At 47.9% G+C, this 16,019-nt stretch overlaps 1 protein-coding gene across 8 annotated transcripts in view; it reads left to right on the top strand.

Annotated features, from left to right (window-relative positions):
• LOC108923270 (oocyte zinc finger protein XlCOF6-like) overlaps positions 1–16,019 on the top strand; it is a 64,318-nt gene that overhangs the window by 15,843 nt on the left and 32,456 nt on the right. Inside the window, exons 3-4 of one of the 8 annotated variants that reach the window (XR_003798272.1) lie at positions 1,307–1,916; positions 5,393–7,182. The exons of 4 other annotated variants lie outside the window; for them this stretch is intronic. The gene's annotated coding sequence lies outside the window, so the exon portion shown is untranslated. Of the gene's footprint in view, positions 1–614; positions 1,917–5,392; positions 7,183–16,019 lie in introns of those variants that run through there. 3 more of the 8 variants (XR_003798271.1, XR_003798270.1, XR_003798273.1) reach the window with 3 other exon arrangements.

Here is a 16,019-nt window from a genome sequence, read left to right as displayed (position 1 = left end):
TTAATTGTAAAAATAAATGTATTACACGTTTTGAAAGAAAGAAGGTGGTGTGTTTGATGGTAAAAGAAAAGCACTATGGGGCAGAATAATAGCAAACCAGATTGGGGACTGGATCCTGCTTATGATCCGGACAGGGAAACAAAATTTGAAAGATTGACAAAGAAGGAAAAAAATGGAACCATCATTAGGATCAGGTAGTGCAGAAAAAGAAAACGTGTACAGATGGGAATGAGTTTCAAGTAGTCATGTAGGAAGTGGCACAAGTATACTCGGGGTTATTGACTGAAGGGGGGGGTTCAATGGATTCGACAATAAGGCAGACCAAGGAGAAATTGAGAGAGAGAAATGTGTCGAGGTTCAGAGGTAGACAAATTCAGGATATGGGAACTGCAGCTCAGAAAAAGGCCTTAGAAATGGCACAAAAGCATGTGGCTGACCTCACCGGGAAACAAAAGGCAGAAACTGAAAAGCTGAAAGCAGAAAAAGGTAAGACTGAAATGTAAACTGTCCTAACCATCGCAACCCAAGCCTTCCCTGCAAGCAAAAACACCAAAGCAAAGAAAGAGGAGGAGCTTATACTGTACCCCGTGTTTCCACCCGCCTATGATGCTCAGGGGGTGGCAGGACCCTCTCCGAGCACTCCGCCCCACTCAGAATGAAGGAGAGGGCAACAAAGACTATGCAGGTAGCGGACGTCAGCCCCAGACTGGAGGGGGGTACACAGGCAAGTACCGCCTATAGGGGTCCCCTTCCCTTCTCCCCGAAAGGAAAGGTAGGCAAGGTGCAGCAATTCCCACTGGTCCAGATGCCAGACCCGAGAGGACCGTGTGCTGATAGTATGCAGCGGTTTGTGATGGTTCAGAGAAACTGTGACATTTAGGAACTGATTGATGTGGCCCAAAGCCTGCCTGACCCAAAACAGGTTGGGGGCTATCGTTTCTGGCCGGAAGTCCTAGACTTGGATGGCATCTACCAGCCCAGTGGAGGTGAGTGGACCCAAGTACTGTGCTGTCGCCTGAAAGGAGAATGGGGAAATGCACAAGAGGACTGGGAAGGATTGGACCAAAGTCATGCTGATTTCCATGTTCAGTGGACTGAACTGGGGGACCGAATAAAAACAAAGTACCGTAAAAGGCTTGACTGGTCGAAAATTTCAAGGGAAAAACAGAAACCTGATGAAAGTGTCTCAGAGTGGGAATTTAGTTTAGAAAACCTCATGAAAGATTACTCTGGTATTGAAGATGAGGATGAGAGGGCTTGTGCAGCGGTGTCTGTCTTCGTGGCTGGTCTCCTCTCTCCCTTACAGAAATCATTGAAGACGACATGCCTGGAGTGGGGACAAGCCAATATGGACACCATTCGCAGACATGCGCTCCACGCCGAAAACGATGCCAAGGAAGAGGAGGAAAAGAAGGCACGAAAACTAATGGCAGCTCAGACCCTGTTTTATCAGGGAGGATGGCAACCCCAAAGAGGAGGGCGTGGAGGCGGCAGAGGTCGTAGAAAAGGACGAGGTGGCCAAGGACACAGAAGAGGCCAAGACCAATGGCCCACCTCAGACACAGGACAACGGTGATGTTTCAACTGTGGGGCACCCGACCACTGGAAACAGGACTGTCCACAACCAAAGTCTCCAGGTCCAAGAGGGGGGTGGCCTGCTCTGCCTGGAAGAACCACCGCTCACTTTCCACAATAGGAAAGTGTGGGGGAGGGCAATGGGAACGACAATCCCGCTCAAGGTCAGTACATCGCTCTAACCTGGTGTCCTCAAGCTGACCCACTGATTGAATTAGAGGTAAACAGGAGGAAGATCAAGTTCCTGGTCGACACTAGGGCAACCCGCTCAACCCTGTGATCCAAGGAGGCACCAGGGGCCCCCACCAGTGGACGTTTTGCCAGTGTTATTGGCACTGCAGGTTTGTCACATCTCCTTGCTGAAACAGTACCACTAGCCATGAGTAGTCCAACAATTTCTCATGTTGTTCACCATGCTTTCCTTCTGAATGACTTTTGCCCTGTGAATCTTTTAGGAAGGGACTTATTGGCCAAACTGGGAGTGCAGACAATGGTAATAGAGGAAGGCACCAATCTGTCAGCCCCTAGGTTTGGTCTGTTTTCCCTTCAAGAAGCAAAATCATCCTATTGTGTGTGGTCATTAAATGCAAGAAACCAGCTGCTGTGTGATAAGATGCTTAAGCCACAACAACAACTGGATAAACTGCACTGCACAGCTCGCTTCTTCCCACAGTCAAGAGAGGATCTGTGGGGGGAGGACTTTGTGCAGGCTGGAACGGAAGGAAAACTGGAACTTCAGTTCCTCTTCCCCTTGAACGCTCAGACAGCCGCTTCTGTTGCGCTCACCGAAGAACAGCAAAAGTGGTACAAAGGGGGGGGGGGGGTCAGCTCCACATGTGTCATTGGGAAGAACTGGTAACATCACATGGCAGGACTTAGGCTTATGGGTTCAGGCATGTTTAACAAGACAGGACTGGGAGGCATTTGAAAGGGGGAAGTGGGTCACTAGCGATAGGGAGATATCCCGAGTCACTCTAGATAGGATGATATCTGTTCACCGGGAAATTGTGTGGGTGGACACAAAGGGGGGACACACAGGGTCACCCTGATTGGTTAGACCAGACAGATCATAGATTATGGACAACAGGAAAGAATGATTTTGGCTGTGTAATAACTGCAGAACCTCTGGTGGCTGTCCCAAAGTCAGATTACCGCCCCCATAGAAATCAGTATCCATTGTCACCAGAGGTTGAGGAAGGCATCAGTAAGGTACACGGGGAGTTAGTGCAGCAAGGTGCAGTGAAGGAAATTGCTTACTCTCCTGTTAACTCACCCATTTTACCTGTTCACAAAGCCAATGGCTCCTGACACTTCGTACAGGAAGTTAGGGGAGTAAAAGCTGCTGTTCACCCCAGAGCTCCAATAGTGCCAAACCCATCTACTTTTATTTCCTCCATTCCTGTGGTAGCAGAATGGTTTTATGTTATTGATCTGGCAAATGCTTTCTTTTCCTTTCCAGTTCATCCTGACTCTTGGTACTGGTTTGCATTCACCTTCAAGGGGAAATGGACGCTGACCCTCATGCCGCAGGGTTACACTGAATTTCCCAGCATTTATGCACAGGAAGTGGGATGTAATCTCGAACGGTTTACTGTGGAAAAGGGAACTGTGCCGATACAATACGTGGATGATTTTTTGCTTTGTTCCACCACCAGAGAGGCATGTGAAGCTGACATTCAAGCGCTGTTGTCTTTTCTTGCAGAAAATGGCCATAAAGCCTCATAGGCAAAACTGCAGTTAGTCAAATGGAAAGTGCACTATTTAGGTCATGAGCTGTCAAAAGAAGGATGCTCATTAGGAGCTGAGCGAATAAAGGTAATCCTGAATGCTCCGAAGCCAACCATGAAATGACAGTTGATGTCTAATGGGCATGATTGGCTACTGACCCCCTTGGATCCAAAATTATGCGTGACGTGCACAACTCGTGCAGGACTGTATACATGGACAGAACTTAGCCCCGAGAGATGAAGTGACTTGGACCAACGACGCTGAGCAGGTGCTGACTGACTTGAAGCAGGCTCTCACTAGTGCACCAGCACTTGGGGTCCCTGACTACGATAGACCTTTTGTTTGTTTCTGAGAGACAAAGTTTCATGACAGCAGTATTATGCCAGAAACATGGAGGTGGCCACCATCCCATTGCCTATTATTCTAAATGATTAGATTCAGTTGCTACAGCTCTGCCTGCCTGAAGGCTGCGGCAGCCACAACTGAGGCCGTATTAGCCACTGCCGACTTAGTTCAAATGCACCCACTGTTTCAGTTCCTCACACCGTCCATACCATCCTAACCCAAGCACAAACCTCGCAACTCACCCCCGCACGAATGATTCATTATCAGAATGAATTACTCTTGCAAATGTCACTCTCGAACGTTGTACTGTTATTAACCCTGCTACTTTATTAGCTGTGGAGAGAGATGGAGAACTTCACAGCTGTCTCGAGCTCTTAGAGCATGTCAGTAAACCACAACCAGACTTAAGAGAGAACCCGTTAGAGACGGCAAAGGTAGTTGTAGATGGTTGTTTATTGCTGTTGCCCAGTGGCTCCCCCTCCACTTCATAGGTGGTTGTATCAGATACAGGAAGTCCTGTAGAAGAGGCAAGATTACCAACTACATGGTCAGCCCAAGCTTCAGAGCTGTATGCCCTTACTTGTGCATGTCAGATTGGAAGAGGGAGTGAGGTGACTGTGTATACTGATTCTCGCTACGCTTTTGGAGTGTGTCATGATCACGGGGCACTGTGGAAACAGAGGGTTTTTAACAAGGACTGGGAAACCCATACAGCATCAGCAGCTAGTATCAGACCTCTTAGAGGCACTATTGCTGCCATCGCAAATGGCAGTGGTAAAGTGCCAGGCACACACAAGGGGTAAGGACCCTGTGAGCAGAGGGAATGAAAAGGCAGACTGGGGAGCAAAACGTGCAGCTTTGATCCCTGAAGCACCTATGGTATCATTGTTTCTAATCTCCACCTCTAATCTGGATGTTTCTTTATTGCAAACAGGTGCCACAGACAAGGAGAAGGAGACTTGGCTCCGTGTAGGAGCCAAGGAAATGAATGATGGTGTAATAGCTTCTACTAATGGCAAACCTTCCCTTCCCAGAAGTAGCAAAGATCATACACTGTTTGGACCACGCCTCCAATGATACCACGGTGGCCACTGTCTCCCAGTATTGGGAGGCCCCAGGGTTTTCCACCTTCGCATCAGCTTTCTGTCAGAAGTGACTAGTGTGTTCGAAATACAATATTGGTAAAGGGACGGTAGTGTTCCAGTCTCACACACCACTCCCAGAAGGTCCTTTTGATCTGCAAATGCATTTCATTGAACTCACATCATCACAAGGATTTAGGTACTGTCTGATCATCATCGATCTCTTCTCGAGATGGGTAGAAGCGTTTCTGGCACAGAAGGCCTCGGCACGCACTGTAGCAAAGCGCCTCTTAAAAGAGGCTGCCTAGGTGGAGTGTCCTGCTATTACAAGTGACAATAGGACACATTTTGTAAGCTCAGTAATACATCAACTCTCCAAATGGTTGGGATGTAACTTGAAACATTATCACCCCCAGAGTAGTGGGATGGTGGAAAGGGCGAATCAGACGCTAAAAGTTAAACTCGCAGAAGTGTGTGAGGAAACAGGTCTACCATGGCCGGACGCATCACCAATAGTCCTAATGGCTATGAGGGGAAAACCCACAGACAACTGGGACTATCCCCTTTTGCAGTTCTGACAGGAAGACCAATGCCAGCCCCCATGCCAGGTGGAAGGGTTTCCTTGGAAACTGTGGATGGTGATTTGCTCTCATATCTTTCAGGTCTCCAATGAATACTGAAGGCGGTACAGCAGCAGGTGCAACAGAACCAGTGGCCTCTAACCAGGGAGACATGTTGAAGCTGCTCCCCAGAGATTGGGTTCTCATCTGTGACCTATGGAGGAAACACTGGAACCAGTCCCAGTGGAGAGGTCCTCACCAAGTTCCGCTGTCTATACCCCACACTGTGAAAGTAGAAGGCATTGACTTGTGGACTCATCACCTACTGCCGTAAAGTAACCGATCCTGCAGCATCATGAATGACTAAGATGCCCTGGAATCCCTTCCAACGAACAGGACTGTGTGGAATGACAGGAACTTTGTTTCTTTTTTATATTAGCATTGGTGATTGTATTACTGTTTGGGAAGTCTGAGAAACAGAGAGGTAATCGAACTGAAACCTCTCTTGCTGAGCATCTGCATGAGAAACACCTACATGGTGTTAACACGTTTTTAGAGCCAAGTTCCAGGTATGCTGAAGCCGTAAATGAATCCCCAAGGAAGACGATAGGAAACGGGCTTTAGCTGAGTAGTGTTGGCGAGACATTTGAGAAAGTCTCAAGGGGGGAGATGTGAGAGAAAATTGTATCCATTTTACTTTTTATAAGGAACTTTGTTCACCTCTGAACCATGAATTAGGGTTTGCGATTGCTCCAGAAATGTGTGGTGAGAGTGGTAAGGCTGCGTCTGCAAGGACACATTACAACCGGAAGAAGTTGTGAAAGACTAAGTCATGAAGACTGAACTAACGGCCGTTATTAACCCTACCCCGTGGTGTATAAGTATCTGTATTCTGCCTGCCCTCGGTGTAACTCTCCCAGGAGCCTCACTCGCGTGCACGCATTGCATTAAAGGCTTCTGTAACAGAGAGAAGTTGATGTTCTTTCCTACCACACTAGCCACCTTAGCGCCTGAAGAACAAAACAAAAGCTGAAAGTGATTGCACAATGGGTGCAAAATTCAATCCCATCTCAAGGTCTAAGTCCTGCTTTTAAAGCCTTACATAGACATATTTCCACACTGAATATAGAAGAAACAGCTAAGAGTGTTGACCAGTGTATCAAACACCTACTTGATACTGTACAGCCTTCAAAAAAGGTTGACTGATGGGAAGAGGAAGATGGATCAATTATCAGGGACACTGACCAAAGAGAAAGGCACAGATGCAACAACATCTAGAAGAGCCCTCAGGCATATCCAGTACGCTAGAATCCAGAACCTGTATAGGAATAGAAAGCGGGCTGTGGACCAGATATAAGAGGCGAGTAGGACACAAAGGCAATTGCCACAGTATTGGATAATGACACAAACAGATACTGGGCAGGGGTGTTAGAAGCAAGTAAAATCAATGACCTAAGGCCACCACCTAAAATAGGTACAACATACTACGATACGTTAGATCCGACGAAGAAGCAGGATTCGTGATCAAGAGCCTACGTTATAATAAGGCTCCTGGTCCTGATGGCCTGTTTAATAGATCAGTAAGAGCCATAAACATTCATTGCCTGTGCCTACTATTTAATGGCATATTAATATCTGGGGTAGTTCCAGAAAATTTTAAACTCAGTAGGACAACACTGATTCCTAAAGCCTTGACACCAAAAGACGTGACGGAGTTCAGACCTCTCTCTGTAGGAAATGGACTGTGCCGATTGTACCATAAGATTCTTGCCAGGCGCATGTCTACATACATACGGCCCAACTTGACATAGAAGGGCTTTCACAGCATTGATGGCTGCAGTGTGAATATTATGATCCTCAGCACTATAATAGACGATGCCAAAAAGACATCAAGATCTAGCGATCCGTTTTGTCGATCTGCAAAAAGCATGGACTACAGAGTCGAATGAGTCGATAATTAGAGGAGCCATAGGTGCGGAGGTACCGGAGTTCATCTGCTGGTATCTACAAGAATATTACTCATCTGGGACAACAGAACTCCTTAGCCAAAGAGTCTGGATGACGACTGAAGTTAGACAGGGCGACCCACTGAGTCCGCTTCTGTTTAACTGTTCTAGACGAGGCAATTGAGGATGTCCATCATCTTAATAGTGGCTATAGGCTAAGGGATTATAAGTATAAATCACTGGCCTTTACAGACAACATGGTACTCATAGCAAGCACTGAGATGGGACTACGGAGACAACTAAAGATGCTGCTAGACTGCTTGGTGCTATCTGGCCTAACACCAAACGCAAAGAAATGCACTACACTGAGGATCATCGGCAATCCCATGAATAAAACCTGGTACTGCAACCCTAATACCATTGCGCTCATAGGACAGGATTGGGTGCTGGTTATAGATATCATGGGCACATACAAATACTTGGGGGTACACTTTGGCTTCAGTGCCTCAAAGTGGCACAACAGTGGCAATGGCTGTCTGGTAGCTATGGCGGTTGGATATACTCTGTATATCCTGGCAGGTTCAACCATGCCGCATTGGTACCGGACTATCGGTCATGCAGGTGGATCGCCTTAGCAGAAGCGGGCGTATGGTCCATCCTGTAGAGGCTGGAAGCTAGCTAAACTGAAGAGGTGCAATGGCCTGCCCGCCTAGCCAGCGGGGTGGCGTCATTTTCTGGCTAAAACAGCACGAAGAAATGGGCCTCAGTACCCTGCATGTCAATCGGACTGTGCCACGGCGGCGGTACGCCATCTGAGCGACGAGAGGCCGCTAAGAATCTCAGGTTCCAAGAAGCCGCCGCGGAACAGGACTAACCTTGCCATTTGCACCTACAACTGCAGGTCTTTGGCAAGGGGGAACGGATTGAACCACCTGATGGAGGAGAAGATGAAGATCAGATGCGACGTGTTGGGTCTGTGCGAGACTCGGCAGAAGGAGATGAGTGCGAGGTGGGAAGATGGATGCGCTATAAGACTAGGAAAAGCGGATGGTAGCAGATCAGTTGGGGGTGTCGGGTTCATCATAAGCAAAGAATGGACTACGAAGATCGCCTCATGCCATTTTGTGTCATCGCGTATCGGAGTGCTCAACGTGAACCTCTCGGGAAAGGCCACCCTTAAGATCATCCAGACCTACGCTCCCACCAGTGCCAGCGACGACGATGAAGTGGAAGAGTTCTATCGCCAGCTAGACATGGTGCTAGCTCGGAAATCCACTTACACCGTCGTGATGGGAGACTTCAATGCAAAGGTCGGAAAAGGGAGATTGTGTTCCAACTACAGGGGGATCACACTCCTTAGCCTCCCTGGGAAAGTCTATGCCAGGGTACTGGAAAGGAGAATCCGACCGATAGCCGAACCTCGGATTCAGGAGGAGCAATGCGGTTTTCGCCCTGGCCGTGGAACACTGGACCAGCTCTATACCCTCACTAGGGTGCTGGAGGGTTTGGGGGAGTTTGCCCAACCAGTCCACATGTGTTTTGTGGACCTGGAGAAGGCATTCGACCATGTCCCTCGTGGCATCCTGTGGGGGGTACTTCGGGATTATGGGGTTCAGGGCTCGTTGCTACGGGCTGTTCGTTCCCTGTATGACCGGAGCAGGAGCTTGGTTCGCATTGCCGGCAGTAAGTCAGACCTGTTCCCGGTGCATGTTGGACTCCGCCAGGGCTGCCCTTTGTCACCGATTCTGTTCATTATCTTTATGGACAGAATTTCTAGGCGCAGTCAGGGAACGGAGGGTGTCTGTTTTGGTGGCCGCAAGATCTCGTGTCTGCTTTTTGCGGATGATGTGGTCTTGTTGGCTTCATCAAGTCAAGACTTGCAGCGTGCACTGGGGAGGTTTGCAGCCGAGTGCGAAGCGGCGGGGATGAGAATCAGCACCTCCAAATCCGAGGCCATGGTTCTCAGTTGGAAAAAGGTGGATTGCCCCCTCCGGGTTAGGGGGGAGTTGCTCCGTCAAGTGGAGGAGTTTAAGTATCTCGGGGTCTTGTTCACGAGTGAGGGAAAAATGGAGCGGCAGGTTGACAGACGGATCGGTGTGGCGTCCGCAGTAATGCGGTCATTGTACCGGTCTGTTGTGGTGAAGAGGGAGCTGAGTCGTAAGGCGAAGCTCTCAATTTACCGGTCGATCTACGTTCCTACCCTCACCTATGGTCATGAACTCTGGATCATGACCGAAAGAATGAGATCGCGGATACAAGCGGCAGAAATGAGTTTCCTCCGCAGAGTGGCTGGGCGCACCCTTAGGGATAGGGTGAGGAGCTCAGTCACCTGGGAGGAGCTCGGAGTAGAGCCGCTGCTCCTCCGCATCGAGAGGAGCCAGTTGAGGTGGCTCGGGCATCTGTTCCGGATGCCTCCTGGACGCCTCCCTGGGGAGGTGCTCCGGGCTTGTCCCACTGGGAGGAGGCCTCGGGGCAGACCCAGGACACGTTGGAGAGACTATGTCTCCCGGCTTGCCTGGGAACGCCTTGGGGTTCCCCCAGAGGAACTGGAGGAGGTGTGCGGGGAGAGGGAAGTCTGGAGGACTCTGCTTGGACTGCTGCCCCCGCGACCCGGCCCCAGATAAAAGCGGAGGAAGATGGATGGATGGATGGATGGATGACTGGTGCCCTGTTGCTCTGACCTCCATAGTCAGTAAGTGCCTGGAGAGATTGATTAGAGACTATATCTGCTCTGTGCTGCCTGCCTCATTAGACCCTCTCCAGTTTGCCTACAGGAACAACCGCTCTACAGACGATGCCATTGCCTTCACTCTCCATGCTGTTCTTTCCCATTTTGAGAAAAAGAATACTTATGTGAACGCTGTTCGTAGATTACAGTTCAGCATTTAACACCATTGTTCCCTCCAAGCTCAGTGTGAAGCTCCCGGCTTTGGGTCTGAACAACTCCCTATGCAGCTGGATACTGGACTTTTTAACTGGCAGGCGTCAGGTGGTCAGAATAGGCTGCAACATCTCCTCTCCGTTGACCTTCAACACCAGTGCCCCGCAGGGCTGCGTTCTGAGCCCTCTCCTGTACTCCCTCTACACTCATGACTATGTAGCTACGCACAGCTCCAATGCCATCGTGAAGTTTGCCGATGACACCACGGTTGTAGGCCTGATCACTGACAGTGATGAGGCAGCCTACAGGGAGGAGGTGCACACACTGACACATTGGTGTCAGGAGAACCACCTCTTACTCAACACCACCAAGACTAAGGAAGTCATCGTGGACTTCAGGAGGCAGGAGAGGGAACACACCCCCCATCACCATCAGCAGGACACCGGTGGAGCGGGTCACCAGCTTTAAGTTTCTTGGTGCCCATATTACCGAGGATCTCACGTGGACCAGTCACACTGATGAAGAAGGCCTACCAGCACCTCTTCTTCCTCAGACAGAAGAGGATGAATCAGAACATCCTCAAAGCCTTCTACACTTGCGCAGTGGAGAGCATTATTACTGGCTGTATCACCTCCTGGTATGGTAACAGCGCTGGCCTCAACCACAGGTCTCTCCAGAGAGTGGTGAGGACAGCCAGACACATTGTGGGGGTTCAGCTTCCCTCCCTCCAGGATATTTACAACAGGCGGTGTGTGAGGAAGGCACATAAGCTCATCAACTACCCCAGCCACGGACTGTCCTACCTACTCCCCTCCGGTAGACGGTACTGGAGCATCCAGTCCCGCACAAGTCGGCTGAGGGACAGTTTTTTCCTCAGGCCATTAGGCTGTTAAACACCCAGGACTGAGACCAAAAAACAAAATCTGCTGTTTAACTTGACTGCATGTACATATTCTCTACACATACATTATAGTTTATTCGTTGTATATTTTGTGAATACAATTTGCATATATACTGCGTTTTCTGTGTACATTGCGTTATCCCCCCGTGTGTCATATGTATACTGTGTATATAGTGCATATTGCGTATACTGAGCAACCCCCTGTGTATTGTATTGTTCTACTGTATATAGGGATTGCATAGCGTACACTTATGTTGTACAATGTAGCTTGTTATACTCTCAACATTGCATTTTCTAGAGCTGCACTAAAGATTTTCACTCTTCTCTACATGTTATGTTGACGGTGATGTGACAAAGCTTGATTTGAAAGCCTTGGCCATATCTTGCAATCGTGTAGCAGGGTGCACGATAAACGCGTGACAAGACAATGTCATTAATAAACTACCAGACCTAATCACTGGTAAAGGATACCAGGTTCTCCAAAAGCCAAGGCTGAAAACCAAAGATGGCACTAGAATTCCCAACATTATCTGCTGTAACAACATACAGCTGTTCATCATAGATACGACGATAACAGTCGACGCTAGTCTAGGAGATACCTTGACAAAGGTATACAATGAAAAGAATAAAAATATGGAGGACCACAAATTATAAAAGCGAGAGAGGTGGCGGGCAATAAACTGGAGGTGCAGGTCGGAGCGCTCGTATTCGATTGGAGAAGAGGGCTAAGCAAAAAGTAGAGTTCCTAAATGGACAACTAGGCTTAACAAAGGAGCATGCGTACCTCCTCGGAGTGAAAGTTCTAGAGGGAAGTGTCATAATGGTGGACACCTTTAATCGACGAACAACGAAGAGCAGGATGAAGGAGGAGAGGACATAGAAAGCATATAAAGACCAAGGAAGGTGATGACCCAAACCCTTAGGGAGGTCATCAGTGGAAGGAGAAGGGCTTTCCTATATTTTCCACGTGCCGACTGCACACTGTAGTTGGAATTTTAGTCAGTTGAAGTCTGGCCGGGTTACTTTTTCCAGGTCTCCATGAGGATTTCCCCAGCCTTGACCCCCCCAAAAAAAAAAAAAAAAAAAAAAAAGCCTTGGGGTTTGTTATTTAGTGCTTTGAAGGTCCTGTAATGTAATCATTCCATTAGTTGGGTGGCACCATGGCACAGCGAGTATTGTCATCTCACAGTGTGTGGGTGGTGCAAGACAACGTGGCTTCGATCCCCCCCTCAGTCTGTGTGGAGTGTGCATGTTCTCCCTGTGTCTGTGTGGGCTTCCTCCCACAGCCCAGAGACAGGCTGTTCAGATCCCCCCTATAGTGGGCGAGTGACACAGAGAGCATGCGTTTCACTAATGTATGGCCGAGTACTCCATTGTAATTAGTGTATCTAGCAGTATAAGTCACCTTGGTGAATAAGGTGTGTGGGCTGATAATGTTATCTAGTATCCATTATAAGTCACCTGGAGGAAAGTAAATAAATGTAGTTGGTTTTATTGATTTTACTGGCATTCAAGATAAACAGGAAAGGATGTTATACCACATGCGTTTTTTCCCCCCACAGCTGCACACAAGGACCCAGTACAACCAATCTGAAACCACAGAGAATAGCAAACATCTTCATAACGTAAGACCATGAAACTTAACTGACCCAACCCACCCACCAAACCAAAACTAATCCCACCAACAAATAACCAGACCAAGGCTAACCCAACACAAAACAAAAACTACACCCATCAAAACACCTAAATCAAGCCTAACACAAGCCAGTCATGAAGCCAACACACTAACAATAACCAGCTATCAAATCACACCCACCATAGCCAAACCTACAGACCAAGTCTCAATCACCAACAGAAACCAGCTAAGTCTACTCCCACCAACACAAAAACCAACCATCAAATCAAACAGACCAAATCTAATACACCAACTCAAACCCATCAAACCATACCACCAATAAAACCAAGCCAACAAATCTACCAAACAAACCACACCCACCAACAAAACTAAACCAAGTCTCATCCACCATTAAAGAACCAAACCAAGGCTAACCAACAGGAAAGAGGAGGAAGGGAAAAAAAAAAAAAAAAAAAAAAAAAAAACCCACAGCCCATCTCCCAAACCCAACAAAGCCAAATCAACAGACCAAGCTTAACTCACCAACCAAACCAACAAACTACATCATCCAGGTACCAACATGAGGATTTCATTGAGGTTATCAAATGGGCACCTCTGTTCGTTGGCGTTTCGTTGAATTAGGCCCACAACACTTCTAGCAGACGCCACAGTGCAGTCAGGCATCCCAGACCCACCCCCCTCCACGCACATATTCAATACCCTTCACCCTCAACAAATACTGCAACCCCACTAACTCAACCAGTTAAACCACAGCTCCATACATGCCACCAAACCAACTGCAAATACCCTGTTCCACAAATTTAAACTATCCTACTTAACAAGGCCACACCTTAATTATCACCAGCTGCCTCCCATCACTTACCACCTGCCACTATTTTTCCACCATTATACACCTCCTTCCAGCCTGTAAACCCCAACTACCCTACTCTCTTTTCAACCACTGACTTGTTTTCTCAGCTGCTTCAGACAGCTCCTTCACTGCCACCTTAACATCAAACTCCCCCAACAATGCTGTAGCTGATTTAGCTACAAACCCTTTAACACAAACCTTTATTGGACTCACATGAGCCCGCCAACCACAGTACCTTGCCTCTGCTACCAGATCAGCATACTTTAACAGTTTCATCTTGTATGCCTTCCCAGTGGCATCCTCAAACAGCACTATTAACTCTACACAGTACGCTCACCCTCCGAATATAACACCACATCTGAATGCAGTGAAGTAACAGCAATGACCTGCGGAACCTTGGAGCTGCTTGCCCAAATCAGCTAACAGCTTCCAGTCCCATACATTACCCCACCTGCGAGGGCACGTTTGCCCTTACATAGTGCTACTTTCTCCTGCCCGCACAAAACCTAAACTAGCTAAACTGCCAATAGGCAGAGAATTCACAACTTTCCGCTTACTCTCAAACACACCTGCTAAACATCTAAGAACTTGATTATGGCGTTAAGTATAATGCCCCTGCCCCAAATTAACCTTACACCCTGACAAAATGTGCTTCAGTGTTGCTACACCACTACACAACTTACAAGAACCATCACCACCTGCGCAATGCTTAACATTCTGTGGTGTTGGTAGCACATCATAAGTCGCTCCAATAATAAAATTAAGGTGACTCGCCTCCTTCGCCCACACATCTTGCCAGCACAACTTTCTCCTCTCCACACCTTTCCAGTTCACCCACTGACCCTGCTTCACCAATGCAACCGCCTTTGCACACCTCACCTCCTCTTCCTACCCTCAGACCTGCTCAACAACCAACCGCCGTCTGTCTGCCTCCGGGTCAGCACGCCACAACTGCTGCAAATAGCCAGAGCCAAACCTTGCTTTCCCTCTCTGCGCGTTCCAAAGCACGTCCAAAAACATCAATGCCCCTTTTGCTCTGGACTGCATCTCTGGGGTTCCACCCCCTACCTGTCCTCACTGATGAGGCCACCTTTCTCACAATCTTGTCTTTTGACTCCGCTAGAGTGAGCTCCAAACCCACCTTTGCACACTTGTACTTACTTGTCCAGGCCATGGACATGGTGACTTCCCATCTGGACTACTGCAACTCTCTTCTGTGTGGCCTTCCTGCCACTGCCATCAAATCTCTGCAGCTTCTACAGAATGCTGCTACACGAGTTGTGTTTGATTTGCCAAAGCGCTCCCATGTATCTCCGCTACTCATTTCTCTCCACTGGCTTTCCTATAGCTGCCAGAATCAAATTCAAGACCCTGGCTGCTGTCTACAAATGCATCATTAGAACTGCTCCCAGTTATTTATAAGACTTAATCAACTTCTTCACCCCAGTCAGACCCCTTCGTTCGTCTACTTCAGCTTGCTTGGTGGCCCTGCGCACGAAAGGTAAAGCAGGGAGGTTCTCGATTCTGGCTCTGTTGTAGTGGAATGACCTTCCCCTGTCACTGAGAACTGCGGAAACTTTGTCTATATTCAAGAAGGGTCTGAAAACGCACCTTTTCCGGATCGACTTTGCCCAAGATCTCTCCAGCTCAGTGTAATTATTCATGCATCGTAACTTCATGAGCATTCCTTGATACAACCTTTATTCAGCCAATACTCTGGCATTCTACTTGCTTATTTGTGTATCTTAGAATATTTAAAAAAAAAAAAAAAAAAATTGGTTGGAGGGGATCAGGATTTGTCTAGCCTGTGTTTTATGCACCTACTCGAACGATGAACCTCGCTGCAGCAAGTGGAAGGTAACAAACTAGGTTTACTTGAGACTTTCGTGTCTGCAGCTGTCTCTTCCTCTAAATGTAACGCATAAATTGTACTTTTGCTGAGATGTACGTCGCTTTGGACAAAAGCATCTCCTAAATGAATTAATGTAAATGTTCTACTCCTCCACCAAAGTTGATACCAGCAGCTCCAACATGCCCTTACCATATAACGCTACACTACTTAAACGGCATGGCACTCCCAGCCATCTTTTTATCGCCGTACTAATAACCCACTCAAGCTTCTCCACCTCCCGGACAGAAAATTCATATACCATAACTGGCCACTTTATATGTGGCAAGAGCCCGAAATGCAGACACCACAACTTTAACTTCCCAGGGAGGAGGGACACATCAGTTCTCTTTATGCCTTCCACAACTACCCCCTTTAGTACCACAACCTGCTCCTTATCACTTAACACGGAACTATACCATCTACCCAAACTCTTAACTGGCTTCTCCAAAATAGAAGGAATTACTTCCTCATAGATGAAAAGGTTCTCCTGTACCACTTTCCCACCAACAATCGAGAGTACTCGATTTACTTGGCTTAACCTTCGGTTTAGCCCACTTCAAGTTATTGTTGAGCTTAGACAACAAACGATGCATACAAGGAGGTGTAGCCGTAATGGTTGTCACG

The sequence above is a fragment of the Scleropages formosus genome, chromosome 2 (assembly GCF_900964775.1).
Source record: "Scleropages formosus chromosome 2, fSclFor1.1, whole genome shotgun sequence".
NCBI lineage: Eukaryota > Metazoa > Chordata > Actinopteri > Osteoglossiformes > Osteoglossidae > Scleropages > Scleropages formosus.
This window is presented reverse-complemented; position numbering and strand designations above follow the sequence as displayed.